Source organism: Falco rusticolus, chromosome 13, assembly GCF_015220075.1.
Source record: "Falco rusticolus isolate bFalRus1 chromosome 13, bFalRus1.pri, whole genome shotgun sequence".
In the NCBI taxonomy this organism is placed as follows: domain Eukaryota; kingdom Metazoa; phylum Chordata; class Aves; order Falconiformes; family Falconidae; genus Falco; species Falco rusticolus.
This window is the reverse complement of record NC_051199.1, coordinates 27,094,488-27,109,087: the sequence shown is the minus strand read 5'-3', so window position 1 is coordinate 27,109,087 and position 14,600 is coordinate 27,094,488.

The following is a 14,600-nucleotide window of genomic DNA, read 5'->3' as shown; positions in this document are numbered from 1 at the left end:
AGCGAGGTAGGTATCATGGGCTTGCTGAGATCTGTGACAAAATATGATCTATAGGTATGATCTTATCCATTTATATTTCTGTAGCTAGGGTCAAGGTGATGGAATTAGCTCTGAAGTATCTGTAACAGCTCATCAGGGATTTAAAGACCTTTGAGTTTTTAAAGATTTTTCAGTTCATTAAGAAATCAAAGTAAGTAAAAGGTAACTACTACATAATCGCTTACTTCTGAAGACAATTTGCCATCAAATTAGTCTAATATTCAGAGGGAAGGACACTTAAAACTTGAACTCCTATAAAGGCACATTTGAGAAACGCTTTTCCTCCCACAGCAAGCAGCACGTGTTCGGTGTTAACTGCATGACGCTTCCTCCCTGTAATATCAACTGGATACCTTAGATAAATTTGCCAATCTTCCCACTATCTTTTGGGATAAATTGGGAAGTTCTGGTTGTTTTCCTCCCCTTGTGTTCAATATGGAAGGGAGACAAGGGAGTTTGAAGGTATAAGATGGCTCCTACGGAAAGTGAGTTGAGTTCAAGCTGACTCTTATTAATGCCTTTATTTATTCTTTATTCCGATATTCCTTATTCTTTTCAGTGGAAGACAGGGTGGCCTGTTCTGGAGCATGCTAACGGAGCTCAGTTTCCCAGTGATGACTAGGAGAAAAGAGGCAATTTAAGGTCCTATATTTTTGTAGCCCATGATAAAGTCGTAGTGAGTTCTGGATGAAGCTCTTTGACTTCAGCATGGTCTCGCACGTTCTCTTGGTGGGGTTCACAGTCTGCGTGGTCCTGCTCTTGGTAGGGAAGTTAATTGGCTTGTGTTGGAGGACAATGTCCCATGGATTGTACCATGGAAGAGCCTGTGGGCAGCTGAGGGGGTGATATCCTCCGTCTCCAGGGAAGAATTGTTGCCTGTAAGGAGAAAGCTGGCTGATACATGGGGCTGGGCTTTGACCTGTGAAGCAGAGGGCCAAGCTGCGGGAGGTTCTTTCATTTTCCTCTCTGAACACAAGTATGTTACGGCCTCTTGAAATCAGAAGTCCAAGTGTTGACCCATATTCTCAGTAATGTATATGTAACAGCATAAAGCCTTATGTATTAAGATGATTATTTTATATTGGAGGTGTGGACATCAGAGCTCCCGCCCTTGGTGCATGCATGTTGTCAGGCATACTGAATTACAGTAAAAATTGATACCCTTTCTTTCTTGCCTTTTTTTTTTTTTTTTTTTTTTTTTTTTTGGTGGTTTTCCTGTGTATCCTGTAGACTAACATGACTTCAGTGTCTTAGGGTAAATTCCACTATTTGGATACTCAAAGCTGCACTTAACACCTGAGTTACTGAGCTGTTACTGCCTGAACAGAATTAAATGTCAGATAAAATAAGTGCCAGTGTTTAATGGCATGAAATAAATTTAACTATGGCTCAAGAATTTCTTGGTGTTAATATTCTGGTTATGATAGATTGAATTCAAATTCCCTTTTAATTCTGATTCTTGCAATTACTTTAATTTTCCAAGACATTTACTGGTTAACAGTGAAGTACATTGAGTTAAAATAAAAAATAAAAAAACCCCTTATTTTGATATTTATTGGATTTAATGATTTTTGTGTTCCTTAATTTGTCTGCTTCATGAAGTTATTAAAACAGTCAAACTATTTTCACAGTCTGCAATAGTATTGTGATAAGATTTTTTAACTACTGTATTGAAATAACTATTTGTATATGTTCATTTCCTAACATCCCCATTGCAAATTTCCTAACGCACATGTAGGTACTTTTTTACTATATTAGCCTATCTATCCGACAGTGCACATCAACTCAGATTGACTATTAATACTGATAATTAATAACTTCCATTACTAGATTCCCAGAAAAATAACTCTCTGCTTCCTTGTGTTTCCAATCACATACTTAAAGCATTAGATCCTCCAAGGATAGCAAACTTTTATTTTGGTATGCATCCAATACAGCAATTTTTTGTTTTATTTTGGTGTGCCTCTAATATATATTTTAAATAAGATAATTTTTTTAACAAGAAATAATGCAGTGGATTGCAGATACTTTCGGCACGACCAGAGGACTGATTCTGGAAATGATCTTGGGGGGAAGGCTGTGGCCAAAGGGTTACACTGGTTCAGAAGTTACTGTGCTGGTGTCGAGATGCGGCTGTCCGCCTGCTGCCGCTGCCTACCGCGTTCCCAGCTGAAATGCTTCCCCTTAAACCTGAAGGAAATGTACGTGTACCATACCTCTGCTGATGTTGGCGATGCGTTGCCATGGGATGGTCGCTCTCATGTATGCAGGAGGTAGCGTCCCTCAGCAGTGCTTCCTGCTTGACGAGTAAAAGCTGTAACGCACTCTAAAATTACATCTACTCTAAATCAAAATTTTGGACATCAGAAACCTGAGGGGCAATAGGAGAAAGAATTTTGGGGTCTTTCAAAACATTTTTAATAGTTGACATGTTCTGACTCAAATGTGGACTTTTAAACAACTTTTAAGAAAAATATTTTAAAAATTTCAAGATATTTCAGACTTCTAGAAATGCAACTTTTTTTTTTTTATTCTTGCAGAAATTACTTCCAGTATTCCAGCTTCACACACTCTGCAGCTAATGCTGAACCCCATTGTCTATGTCCTTCAGTTTTTGTTCAGACTCTGCCCTTGCTGGGTGGGACCCTGGCAGGTGACATCTAGGGAACTGGACCCAGTTGTCCCAGAGATGCTCCAGAGAGAAATAACTCAGGAAAAACAAATTTTGAGGAATAATGAGATAAGAAGATAGATAGCTAGATATACATATATATATAAATGATAAATAATTTGTGTATCTGTCCATATTGATTGTAAACTGAGAACAGCAGCTGCTGTTCCGTCCAATAGGTGAGCCGTGCTGTGTGTGATGTAGAATCGAGCCCATCTTACATTCACTTTGAACGATGCTGGTCCCATCTGCCCAGGCATACGTATTCCAGATAGCCTCTTTGTTTCAGCCCCACTATCTCTCTGCCACAGTAGAAAGGTATATACTTATTTGGGGATAATCCTTGCGTTCATGTAAAGAAAATGTCTCGCAGTGTATCTGAGCATTTCGAGTGCAACTTGACAGCTTGTCTCTGTTTAACCCTGAGACCTGACTTTTTAGCTACGGCTATTTCTATGGTTGCCTCTGTTCAATGTCACGTGTTTTTGAGACGTGAAATCCTGTACAGTTACCTCTAGATTGAAATTCCCCCATTTCTTAAGTATCCCCATACATACAGTGAGGCCAAGAAATGCTCCTGTCTTCAGGTTTTATCTCTCTGGATTATTCCACATGGATGCTCTGTGCTTCCCATACACCTCAAAGCCCAAAGTTGTCTGGTGTTAGCAATTGTTTGCAGAGCTGAATACCTGTTACTGCTAGATCTAGAAACTATGTTGGGATTAGCTTTAAAGTTGAAGGTTTGCTTCCTCATCAGCACAGTTACTTTTTTTTTTTTTTTTTTTTTGTCCTTAGAAACTCAACTCGGTAAGTAATCTGTATTTTAAACCTGGAAATAAAACTCCAAATAAAATTGAATAAACATAAGATGATTTATCACAAATCATCATTTAATCACTCTGGCCAAAGCTATGGAGCAGAGTAATAAGCTTGTTAGAAAAGTTTATGTGATTCTGAATTTTATTTACATGAGTTTCTGTGCCTTCTGCTCCTTGTAGCTGCAGAGCAAATGTGTCTTCCCTGAACTTGGTCCTTAACTTCAAATCCATGACATATGGGATGTTGACGTGCATGGTTCTGGGAGGTAATTAAATATCTAATTTATTTTATGTTATATTATCATAATTATTAAATACTGTTATACTGTTTGGGGTGGAGTAAAGGGAGGAACCCACGGGGATTCAGTTGTTACCCCTTGACTTGGTTATTACCACTGTTCTTGATATATTGGAATTTTCTTTTCAACCCAACTTACTTTTCACTTCAATACTAGGCATTTTGTTCACCCAATGAACTTCATTAATAAGTATGATTTAGCCTGAGTTTTATGCAGCTCACCCAGTTCTTTAGCTTCATTATTAGCTGCAATGCAAAACCGAAGCACATCAACCAGCAGCCCCTACAAATGCTGGAATGGGCATGTTTACAGACTTCTGAAGAATACCGAGCTGTTGATTACAGAGGTGCTTTTATGAGCGAGTAGGAAATGTTTCTGAAAAGATCATTTGCAATGATGCTGATCTGATTGAGTTATGTGCTGGATCGGTATGGCTTTTTTGTTTTTCTCCAAGGGAAATCATAATAAAAGATGAGACTGAAAATAGGCATCCTGTCTGGTGGTTATTGATGCGTTACTATAAATAGTGGGACTTCCGTGGGCTTTCTGGATGTTGCAATGAAATCAATCTCGTGATAATTATTCTACTCTAAAGCTGGAACATCAGCTTTTTCTTTTTTTTTTTTTTTTTTTTTTTTTTTTTATAACTGGTAACCTTACTGATAGTACAATAATTGCAGTTATGAAAACTGTTCAGCATCTTCCAGAAGTGTATAAGTACCTACAAGTGCAGCAGCAATATAAGCTTATATCTGATCTGTTCCCAACATTACTGCAGCTTTTCCCTAGGTGTGGGTCCTCCTGCAGCTCTGCCACCAGGAGCATAAGAAAATGCAGTTCTTCGTTATAACCCAAGCAGCAGTCTTACCCCCTGAGACTATAGCTGTCTTGACCTTTTGGTTTGCTTTTAGAGAGAAGTAGGGGAAAAAGACTTTACACACACACACACACACATATATATATATATATTTTTTTTTTACCACATTTCATCAACACAGTTGCATCTAAGATACCCAACCCTCCTGTAAATATTGTTATAGTAAATGGCTTTAGGAGTGTGCTTTACTTACCTGTATCCTTGAGTCTTATGTGGGTTTTATGCCAAATTATTTATTAGAAGAGGGTTTTTTTTTGAAAAAATGAAACCCTCAGATCACATTTCTAGATCCATACGCTCAATAAATTGGCTTTTGGTTTGAATTTAAATTCCCTGCTTGACTTCCTCACAGGGTTCTCTGGAAATCTTGAATCCAAATCCCATAAAATTTTGCATTGGTATCTTTTACCTAGTTTAGTTATAATTAATCAGTATGCTAATTATAAGAGAAACTTAGAAAGCGGAATACCAAATACAATGCTACTGTAATTTTAGATGTATTTTTAATTTCCTCTGTTACAGTCTTCAATTTTGATTAAGTAACCTTGAGAAAAACAAAGCAACAAAGCTATCCTGGATTTGCTGGGACGAAGAAAGGACTTGCAGAACATGCACATAAATGCTATGAGTGTTTGTTATTAAAAGGAATACAGTTTTGAGAACTTTAGTTAAGTTTCTCCACTAATAATACAGGAAGAAGTTTTGTTTTCCTGCTTAGCATCACTCTTGAGTGTGGTGTGTGTGTTTTTAGCAGAGCTCATGAGTGAAAAGAGGCGGTGTGCTGTTAATGCTGTATAGCTGGATTTTAGTTCTGCTTAAAGCATCCAGAGGGAATTTTGGCCTTCGATGTACAGGGTAGTTGTACCGGCATATAATAAGTTGGATAAAATAATGGATTGAATGGAAACAAAATCATCTTGTGGATTATTTAAGCACTACTTAGATTCCGAATCCTGGAGGTCCCCCCTTGGGCCAGCCTGGCAGATGCCACTGAAGCACTTGTGTGCCTACCAGGGTTGGCAATCACTGGGGTTATGCTGGAGAAACTGTTAATTCATTTATGTGCTTTATGTACGTATAGATTCAAGTAGCAAAGGCTTCAGTATAAAGTTTAAAAATGACTTTTCTAACACCTTCATGGATTTTAAAATTATAGCATTTGAGTCCAACTCTATCTATAGTCAAGGTATAAGTAGGTTCCAGTGAGAAAACAATTTGTCACTAGCAATTACTAAAAATCTTTACAGTTAAATCCAAGACATAGCCTTTTTCTTAAAAATGGAGAGGAGTGAATTATTATGTCAGGTTTCATCTGGGTCATTTTCAAACATGAATAAAACATTTCCCTTCCACAAATCATTCATCTCTATGAGACCTTATTGAAGGGTTGCAGAAATGACCAGCAAAGGTGAAGACGTTCATGCAGATTTCTTGGTGATGGAAAGCCTTTTTAGAAACAAGGGTAGAAAGCAAAATATGAGGAGAAATACAACTATAGGGGAATAAAATGGAGTGCTTTACTCAAATGGCATCCTGACCAAATTAGTCAGTCTCTGAAGGCTTCTAGTCAACAAAGTATGTTGGCTAGGATATTAAGGGTGTCCTCATGCTGTATATGGCATCAGTCACAAACCAGCCTTCTTGCTGTATTGAAATTGCTCCATGAAAAGGTGATTTAAAGTCTAAGGTGATTGTTGCTGTATTATACGTAACGGTACAGTAAAGTGAGTGAAGCTTTATTATCTGGATACCACGCTTCAAAATTCATATTACATTAAATCATGTCACTTGGGCATAAATCAGAGACACATGAACTGAAGATGTACACAGTCTCTTATTGCTATTTATTTGTGGCTGTGCTCATCCTACCTGCTTACGATTAGTGCTGCTTGCAAATCAGCCGTAGCGGCTTGGAAAGAAAATCACAAAAGCGTCAGTAATTGAAAAAGTTGCTTATAGGAGCAGTATTTTGGGATATCTGCTACAAATATTTGTAAATGAGCACTGGCTCAACACAAATCATAGAGGAATAACTTATAATTTGAAAATGCAATTGGCAAAGCTCATCTCTGGACATACAGATTACTTCCACAGCTGGACATATTTTCGGTAATAAATAAAAAAAAGATAACTCTGTAACACAATGTAAAAACTCCTCCTTGTATTTCATTAAACAAAGAAAAGTTGTTAGTGGTGATTCTTGTTGCCTCAAATAAATTAGTGATGATATATATGTCACCCAATTACCAAGTTTTGAAGAGAAGGAAAACTATATTATATCCCAGAAAAAAAATGCTTAGAGAAGACACGCAGACAGAAAAAGTAAATTTGAATTTGCATTAATTGGTATGGCTGTTATCTGTGTAACAGATGAAAACCTGAAAATAGCTTAAAGTTGGGAAATTATCAGGAGGCGTGTTGAAAATACCAGCCCTGTTATACTTCCTTTGGTTTTCTGATACTTTCTCCCTATGGCCACTCTTTGGGGTGACAGCTTGGGCTAGGTGGCACTGAGGCTGAACCCGTACGGCTATTTTTTAATGTTCTTAGGCAAAATCAAAGTGAGAAAAATGAGTTTATGAAGGAAGATTTCAACTTTTTTTCTCTTACATTTTAGGTTCCTGAAATATGTGATTAAAATTAAGGGGTCTTTACCTTAAATTTTCCTATGCTTGCTTTAGCAGTTGTCTTGATGTCAGTAAGTGGCACGCCGGTTTCCAGTAGCACTAACAGGAGGTACTTGCATGTAAGAATGGGGTTGCACACCCTACTGCAGTAAGGATTCATAAGGACCACAAAATAAAAAATGAAAACAATCTTCCTGCTTTTAATTTGAGTGATATTATTTCTGTGTATGTTATTTCATGTGAGCTTTAGAGGGATTAATTTACTCTAAGTGTCTGAATCACAGCAGAAATGTTGATTGTGTTGAAATTACCTTAAATGAGTCAGAAAAATGTGCTTTTAGAGTCAGGCTCCTCCTGCTTCTCTTTGATTTCTGTGGAAAATTTCCCTGCTTTGCAACACATTTTCTGTCCATATAAAAACATTCAAGTCGTATGTGATTTCTGGGGTTTCAGAAAGCCTTAATCCAGCTTGATTTGTTTCGGTTTTACACATCTGGTGGCACCATGGGTTTGCAACTGGTACCAAAGTATCTGTTACATGAAAGTTTGGGTCTAGGGATATATATATATATAAGTTTGGGTCTAGGGAGATATATATATATATCTATGTGTGTGTGTGTGTATGTACTTTTGGAACTTGCAAGTATATGTCTGGGATTTCTGGCACGTGAGAAGTCATTTAGTGATGCTCAGTAAGTTTCCCACAATGTGACTCTGATCCTTGGAAGTGGCTGAGATACTGAGCCAAGTGCCACCAGCGTGGTTGTCCTTCCCGCAACCCTGCGCAACAGTCCGCACTGTCTCGCTGATGTATGTTGCTGGACGCAGCGGCAAATGCTCCACCACAGTGCATTGTTTAGGAACTGGATTACTAGAGGTAAACTCCATGGGAACTGGCTGAATTGAAAACTAATCACAGGCAGTAACCTTTGGCCACGATTTGCCTGGTTTTGCTAGCTACTGCTCTAGAAACTCCAACTGTTGAAACAAAATGTGGTAGCTGTCTCACTTCAACAGATGAATTTTTGTTTGTATTCGTGAGTTTTTATGCAAATATCATGTGTCAGTAGGGTTGACGGATGTATAGGATATGGGGATCTGCTGGCCAAGCTTCCATATTCTGTGTTGTTTAACGTAACAGGGAGGTGCTTAACATCATTGGCACAGCTGGCAAAATCAGATTAGTTTTACAACAGTATTCTGAAATCTTAATTGAAGCCAGTCATTCCAAACCCACGTTTTTGACGTTTGTATTATTTCATATGTCACCTAGTAAATCTTGTTTAATTGCTATGTGTATCCATAGGCATTGCTCTCTGTAAAACCTGGAAAACTGTAGTCCATTGCAGCCAATTAACACTACTTAGCAGCTGTTAAAAAGGATAATTGCCTGATGTTAGCATCACCTAACATTATTCTTAATGCTAATTATGCCCAATTTACTCTCCCTAAACTCGCCCAGCTCCAGGTAGGTTTCCAAACCATGGACTGCTAATAGAAGTATTTGTATGCATGGCAGCTACGGTCTGTGTAGGTGTAGTTGGAGGGTTTTGTGACTGCACTGGTAAATCAGAGCCGAATGTGCCTTGCTGAAGCATCATCTCAGAAGTGCATGACACAAATGCTTTCTGAATGTAGATGTGGTGTTGCATGCGCTCTGTTCCCTGTGGATTTTAGCATAGGATTGAAAAGTGTGAAGAAAACAATCCACAAAAACTTCCACAGGTCAGAAGATAGCTAAATCTTTTGTTAAGGTGTTTTCCAGAAAATTGGTGCGACACCTTTTCTTATGAACTGTAAGCCCATAGTCCTGTTCACTCGAGCCTTCTTGACTTCACTATGAGCTCACAATGTGGAGAGCTTGTAAGACTACAATTTTATCTTTTTTTAAAAAAAAATATCTGGTCTCTTGATGATTGCTGTGACTTCCAGAAGGTGGATTTTTTAAAGAAATACTGTAGTTTTATTTGTTCCATAGCCTCCTGCTAACAGCAGTCTAAACTTACCCAATTTATATAAATGATTTGTTCTTCAGCTTCTGTCCTGGTTCATACGCTGAACACAGCAGTGCAAATTACTCGTTTAGAAGAGGTCTATTGAATGTTAACATTTTACACCTGGTATCAAATTGAAATAATTTCCTTAAAGGAAACTGCTGAAAACAAATAATAGTCACTGAAAATAGAAATCATAGTTTCAAATAAAAATAGATAGACAATCCTTCAGAAGATGTGGTAGATGAGTTGCTGATGAATGGATGGTGTGGTTGCCAAGTAGGGATCTATTAGCTTCTGTAGATTATGGTGAAAGGTATCTGAGGAAATAATTGGTCTCATTTTGTGGAAACAAGGCAGTCCATTAAAACCGCTGCACATGATCAAAGGAATAGTAATTTGTGTTTTAAATTCCTCTGATTTTTAGCACTAGCAAAACCAGTCTAAATTCCAGCCAAGAGAGAATAATTAGGATCATCCATAGTATTTTGTTTGCACATATATGTGTCCATGGAAAGATACTTGTGCATGTGTATGCAGGTGAACAGCACGAGCCCCACCGTGCTGGCAGCTCTGAGCATCTGGCAGCCCCTCATGAGGTTACAAGTGGTAGCTAGACATCGGTAGTTGGTGTGGAGCACTTACAATTGATTTCAGGGTGAAATTGCATTGATGAAAAGGGTGGTTGCCTTTCAAACCAATGCCTAACAGCCGTAGCACACAGACTTCCAACAGCTTCATTTAACAAGCAGAAGAATCCCACTTTCTTTGAGACAGCAAAGCAGTACTGATATCGCTGGTTAGGACACATGGAAATAAAATGCTATCCTATATGTCTTTATAGAGGCAAAAGTAATTCAGAGTGAGATGTGACTAAAACATATGTTCTATGTTTTCAGGACAGAAATAGGTAAAACTAAGAACTGTTACATAAGGTGGAAAATAGAAGACGGAATGGCAACGTTTCCTTGGCAGTAATATATTTTCTGTAGGTTGGCTACAGACAGGAAAAATACATTTTCTCTTTTCAAATATGCTATTGCATATTTATATTATTGATCTAAATATGCAATTAACCAGATATACAATTAGTCAAAATATTGATGGATTAATAGAGTATCATTACTTGATTTCATTAATAAGTTAGCATCCCAAAATATTCTTTTCTTGGGAGATCTTTTCCGTACTGACTTCAGAATTGGTTTCAAAACGAGAAATGAGCTGCCATATGGAGGCACCCCTGAAAACTGTTGCTGTGTGTTATTAAGCACGTAGGTACTGAAACCTTTGCATGCTGCATCTCTTGCAGATATAAAGGAGCATGAACCTATAAAGCCAGACTGCCAGATATCCTAGTACAGAATAATACACGTGGGGAAGTGCCTGCTGTGTTCTCACTCAGGGAATTCCAAAATGTTGCACATTTTTCTACATATTTTGCACTTAATAATATATCTTATTATAAGACTATATTCCCTTTCCCAGACAGGCTGGAATATTTCATAAGTAATTTCTGGCTTTTATTATTCTGAGGTAGAACCAGATTTAGATTTTCAAATAAGAGAAAAAGAAAACCAAATTTGAACTGTCTTTTAATATGGAAAAATCAATGCTTAGGTTTTCAAAGGGCTCAGTACTTCGGATACCAAACTGCCTTGACAGCAAGCATGACTGTAAATGCAGAACTGCTAACCTCCTTCTTAATAATATAATTTGTAAGTCTCTTTGCTTTTTTCATTTTGACAAAACAAAAGGGGTTTGTTGCCCTTCTAGCTGTCAAACTCTGCTGCAGTTGGACAACTGATCTTTTTCATTCCTGGTGCCAGGGAAACAATATTCTGTGGGTAAAATGAACTTTGAATGAACTATGACTTTTTGATAGGCATAATTTTGAAAAGCCATGGATCCTGCAATTTGATGACTTTTGAAGATTCTTCTTTGTCATCCTTGAAGCATCACTTTCTCTATGCGGGAGTATTTGATTTTGATGTTCATGTTTTCAGAGCCCGGTCTTATTTTACACTTTCCCCTCTGCTCCTCTCCTTACCGCCTGCTGGTAGGATTTCACAGGACCTTCTGTATATGAAATGCAGTGACAATCTGAATCTTTCATCAAAAATAAGATTGGGTCTTGTCTTATCCTTCTTTCCCCTGCTTCTGGTAGATTTGTGGGTAAGCATATTTCTTGCCTAGGTAAAGCTAATGTAGAAACTGGAATATATTTTTTTTATTAATGGAAATCCAGATTAACACCACTATAATGCGTACTTATATCTGTAATGTAAAGAATGAACTAGGATGGAAATTATTTTTAGTTTTGCAATAAACTGTACCGCCAAATATATATGAAACTGAGAAAGGTAGAGTGCCTACGTAAAAATACCCGTGTATGTATGTGTAATGGTTTCAGCTAGACAGAGATAAATATACATAACTAATATGAAATGTTCCCAAACTTCAGTAATCTATTCAAGATTAGCAGGCTTACAGGGCATGTGTGTGCTTGCTTATTAGCATACACCAGTGTGCTAGTTTGTGTAGGGTTTTAACATACAGATGGTGAAATTGAAAAGTTTGTTTTCCCTCCCAGACTTGCTCCTGCAGTTCTGAATAGCTTCACCCTGCTGCTGTTCAAACCTTCTGTGCTGCCAGATCTCCAGAACAACCTCTTCTGCTTCTGCAAAGGAGACTCATCACATGCTGTAGTTTTTAAAGCTGCTCTCATTTGTTAGATATTTGGTTTTTTTCAGACTGAAAATGTTTACCAAAGCAGCCCAATTTATTTCTAAGGATTTGATATGGTGGCTCAAGTGATGAAAGGCTGTTCCCTGCAAACAGCTTGAAGCATCCTGTGATCATACCGCTGATTCTTTATGCTTCTAGGAAGGCATCTTTCAGCTCTTGCGTTTACTCGCATTGCTTTTGATGATGCTTTTGGTTTAAAGCCTCTGGTCGTTTCCCAAAGTGTGGTTGAGAGTTTATTGGCCAAAATCAGGTGGGTGGCCACCAAGGGGGGCTGCATGGGGCATTTCCTGCAGCCACGAAGGAAACTTCATTGAAAGACCAGGAGGAGTTGTTGATTGCAGCCTTGCTTCTTGTGGAGACGTTAGCCACCTGGCATGTGTTGGGAAGGTAGTGCTGGAGGTATTCAAAACCTGCTTGGATAAGGTCCTGAGCCCCCTAGTCCCACCCTAGTCCAGCTTGGACAGGGTGACCGGCCAACCCCTAAAGGTCCCGTCCAGCCTAAAGCATTACATGCCTCGGGGCAGGGCTGTGAGCTGATGCCGGAAGGTCAGTGCTGACTTCACCAGGAAAATACCAGTGATTTTGGGGGGGGGGGAAAAAAAAAAAAAAAAAAAAAAAGAGGAAAAAAAAAGAATAAAAAGAAAAAAAAAAAGCTTTTGATTCTGGATTGCATCTCTTTTCAGGTATCTGAATATAAAAATGCCTTCTGTTTTCTGGGATAGTATTTCTTACTAGGGTTACACCTCTGGCAGAAAACTTGAATCTCTTGCCTAGCAAGAAAAACTCAAACTGAATTTAGCTCAGCGGCCAAAAATGTAGTTGCTTGACATGTCCTGCTTTACTCCAAAGACCCTGCTTGCTTTCCAAAATGCCCATAGCAGCTCAATTTGTCACCGAAGCAAAAGGGGAGAGGATTGAACTCATTGACAAGCACGGAAGAGAGAAACAAGATGACGGATGGTGGATGCCCCTGAGCTGAAAGAGCCAACCCCCTGTGAACAGGGCCAGATCCTGCCAGGTGCTTGGGGCTTTGATGCCATTGCCTTCAGGTCTTCAGAACTGCATTCCAAAAGAAAACCTGGAGATATTTCATAATGAGGTCATTATCTAAATTAACTGAAGGCAAATCTTTCCTATAAGGAAATAAGCTGAATGTGGCAAGTGCTGATGTTGGATCTCCTCCTTAACCAACCTTCTCTGGGCAAATACGAGGGGTGTGATAAGCACTATTGTACCTTTCCTAAAATCTGAACTGTTCTGTGTGACTTAATTGCTTCAGCCTGTGCTGGAGGTGATACACATGAAATCCTATTCCCTCCCTGATGGGGGAATATCACCTGATAGGCGTGGAGAGACGTATCAGTCTGTCTGTCACTTAAGAAGCTGATAAGCAAATACAATATTCCAAAGTAATTTAATAAACATATAATAATAAGTTATGTAACAGCAAGATATCTTTTTGGTTTTTTATTCCTCCAACACAGGAAAAATAAATAGTCTAAGGCAAAAGCAGAATGGAGTCTTTATATGGGTTTAAGCTGGACTCCAATGTTTTTGAGTTTTGCTTTGCTTCTTCAAGTGTATTGGCAGGCAGGGTTGGCACTGTAGAGGAACATGGCATAATACTGTATTTTCTCAGATAAGCTCTTTTCCAAAGCTGCACTTACTACCCTTACCAGGAACCCAGGTTTATTCCATGCAATACTGTGTGGGAAATAGTCTGGCCTTGACTAAACCCCTTTTCCAAGTTGAGTTTAATGCAGGACAAATGCACGTGGCAGCTGGGGAAGGGCAGGCAGCAGCGTGGAGGGGCCACCTGGCAGGTGAGGCAGCGCCTGCCCGCGAGCCCTGCTCCGCTGTGCTCCAGCCTGGAGTCAAGCAAGTCAAAACTAATTGTATTACTGTTTAGCATGAGCTCGGAGTGAGCAATCCCACAGTGATATCATGTGGTATAACAGATCAGGGCAGTGAGCTCACCAGCTTCTGGGCTGTGACAGGTTGCAGGAAGACATAAATTAAAGAATGCCAGGCATTGAGCATTATATATGATGCTGCTGTGTGCTGTTCAGGACAGCTGCAAGTAAGTCGCTGTGGTTTTCCAGCCTTGAAATTCCAAAGGATAATGAAAGGAAACTCAGTTTAAATCCAAAGAGGTGGCCCTGCATGTTCTGATTGCTGCTAACACTATCTGTTTTGTTGGAATTGCTTAAAATAGGGGAACTGATGAAAGAGGATTCTTTCAGACACTGGAAATGCTGTAAAGCCATAGCATTTTGATTCTTTGCCAAAAAGTCACCACAAGTATGAGTGTCATTGGTAAAAATAACAGAAGAAAATGATAATATAGGTTGTGGCCTCACCTATACAGCAATGTATCAAACAAGGTACTTCTCTTTGGGTGAAAAAACACCGTTTTCAACAGAGTAGGAGAAAACCTTCAGAAGCTCTGCCTGACACAATCTTCATCAAATGCTCTACGTAGACTGATAGCCTCAAAATAATGCAACCTGTATTTCATGTTTCTGATAAT